The 2,764-nt window shown below is 44.7% G+C and overlaps 1 pseudogene; it reads left to right on the top strand.

The window, feature by feature from the left end:
* Nucleotides 1-1,175: 1,175 nt before the first annotated feature.
* On the top strand, nt 1,176-1,769 carry LOC101122464 (MARCKS-related protein-like; annotated as a pseudogene).
* Nucleotides 1,770-2,764: the final 995 nt, after the last annotated feature.

Here is a 2,764-nt window from a genome sequence, read left to right as displayed (position 1 = left end):
CAGTCCAAGGGACTCTCAAGAGTCTTCTCCAACACCACAGTTCAAAAGCATCAATTCTTCGGCACTCAGCTTTCTTCACAGTCCAACTCTCACATCCATACATGACCACAGGAAAAACCATAGCCTTGACTAGACGGATCTTTGTTGTCAAAGTAATGTCTCTACTTTTCAAAATACTGTTCAATTCCCTTAGCCATCTTTAAAATAAAACTTTATTTGGTACTGAGTTATATGAGTTATTTATATATTTTGGGTATTAACTTCTTTTTAACATATATGATTTGAAAATATTTTCTCACATTCTGTAGAATACATTTTTGTTTTGTTCATTGCTTCTTTTGCTATGCATAAACTTTTGATTTGATATAGTCCCACTTACTAAGTTTTGCTTTTATTCTTGTACTTTTGTTGTCATATTTAAAAAATTTTTGTCAAGACAGATGTCAACAAACTTTTTCCTAAATATTCTTCTGAGAGTTTTGTGGTTTCAGGTCTTATGTTTAAGTCTTTAATTCTGAGTTAATTTTTGTGAGCAGTGTATAATAGGGATGTAATTCTTTTCTTTCCCATGTGATTACGTAGTTTTCTCAACTTCCTTTTATTGAAGACTGCCATTTTCCTAACAAGTATTGTTTGCTTCATATTCAAATGCCAATTAATATATATGGGAAGATTTGTTTCTGGGCTCTCCATTCTGTTCCATTACTCTATGTTTGTACTGTTATGTCAGGAACTTACTGTTTTGATTATTATATCTTTGTTGTATAGTTATCTTGATTATTTTATAGAATTTATATTTAAGCCATTTCTCTTTAAAATTTTCCAAAGAAGAAAATAAAATGTCCAGAATGCATATATTACACAAATCATGGTATATTAAATTTCACAGATCCTGCTTCACATCCAATTTGTATTTGATAAAAATAAAATAATTTTCCTTATACAAATATTTTCAGTTCTTGAAATTTTTATAAAATTAAAATAATGTCAAGGCATTCTAGCCAGAAGCAGAGAAGTAGTGGTCACAGCTAGAAGAGGTGCATCTCGGTTTCCCCCGACACCCTTCACCCTCAGACCCCATCCGCATCCCTCCGACCCTGAGACCCACTCAATCAAACAATTCCTTGTGCTGGGGTGACTCTGTGCCCCCTGCCCCCCAGCAGAAATCCCTAACCATGGGCAGCCAGAGCTCCAAGGCTCCCTGGAGTGACCTGACCGCCAAGGAGGCAGAAGATGCTTCCCCTTCCAGAGTCAACAGACAGGGGAATGGCCATGTGAAAAGCAGTGGAGACTTATCCCCTCAAAGGTGAAGGGAGTCAACCCTCAAAAATGGAACAGAGGAGGTAGTGGGGGTCACTGGTGATGTCAGAGGGCCAGCATCCTCTAGGCAGGGAGCTGAGGCCAAGGGGGGAAGGGGTGCCTCCATGGAGACCCCCAAGAAGAGGAAGAAATTCTCTTTCAAGAAGCCTTTCAAATTGAGTGGCCTCTCCTCAAGAGAGATCAGAAGGAGTGTAGGGGTGATTCGTCTGCCTCCTCACCCGCAGAGGCAGAGCAGGATCAGGGGAGAGGGTTCCCTGCAGCAGTGAAGGCACTGCTCAGGAAGAGAAGGCTGTTGCCACTCCTTAGAGCCAGGAGTGCCAGGCCAAAGAGGCAGAGGCCAGGGCTACCTCCAAGGGAGGAGCACAGAAGAGGCAGGAGCCCAGGTGGCAGAGCCATCTATTCCCTCGGGGCCAGTGGGTGGCTCTACACCGGCAAGCAAGCCAGAATGAGCCCTGGGTGAGGGCAGATGGGTGATCTCTAAGCTGCAGAAACTTGGTCCTTGTGAGCTCACTGCCTAGACCTGGTACCTCTGCTGCCTTCTTGTACCCAGAGAGGAATGAGACTGTTGCCTACTAGCCACATTACCTCTCTTTCTCTCCCTCCTGTGGATTCTCCCATCATCTATCTGGTCTTCCTCTAAAGGCCAGTTGAAAATGGTCCCTTCCAGTTTCCCAAGTTAGGTTTGTGATATGAAATGATCTTGCCCTTGGCCCAACCTCCTTTCCTTCCTCACCTGTGCTGAAGGAAATTGCTGGTTTTCTTTCCCAATTTTTTTCCAGGTAGATTTTGCTTACCAGCTTCCCAGGTGGCTCAGATGGTAAAACATCTGCCTGCAACGTGGGGGACCTGGGTTCGATCCCTGGGTTGAGAAGATCCTCTGGAGAAAGAAATGGCAACCCACTCTAGTACTCTTGCTTGGAAAATTCCATGAATGGAGGAGCCTGGTAGGCTACAGTCCATGGAGTCACAAAGAGTTGGACACGACTGAGTGACTTCATTTTCCTTTCACTTTTTGTTTACTCCCCAAATCCCTGAGCCAGATGTACTGTACTCCCAAACCCTGAGTGTAGTCCAGCTTTTCCCTGTTGAGCTTTCAGTCTCTCCTGCTGTGCCTAGGGGAACTTGGGCTAGGGAGGACACTGCTCCTGCCTAGGTTTTTATAGATGCCTTCAGTTCAGTTCAGTTCAGTTCAGTTGCTCAGTCGTGTCCGACTCTTTGCGACCCCATGAATCGCAGCATGCCAGGCCTCCCTGTCCATCACCAACTCCCGGAGTTCACTCAGACTCACATCCATCAAGACCATGATGCCATCCAGCCGTCTCATCGTCTGTCGTCCTCTTCTCCTCCTGCCCCCAATCCCTCCCAGCATCAGAGTCTTTTCCAATGAGTCAACTCTTCCCATGAGGTGGCCAAAGTACTGGAGTTTCAGCTTTAGCATCATTCC

The sequence above is a fragment of the Ovis aries genome, chromosome 16, assembly GCF_016772045.2.
Source record: "Ovis aries strain OAR_USU_Benz2616 breed Rambouillet chromosome 16, ARS-UI_Ramb_v3.0, whole genome shotgun sequence".
NCBI classification, from domain to species: domain Eukaryota; kingdom Metazoa; phylum Chordata; class Mammalia; order Artiodactyla; family Bovidae; genus Ovis; species Ovis aries.
The sequence above is the reverse complement of the archived record's forward strand: the minus strand, read 5'-3'. Positions and strand labels throughout refer to the sequence as shown.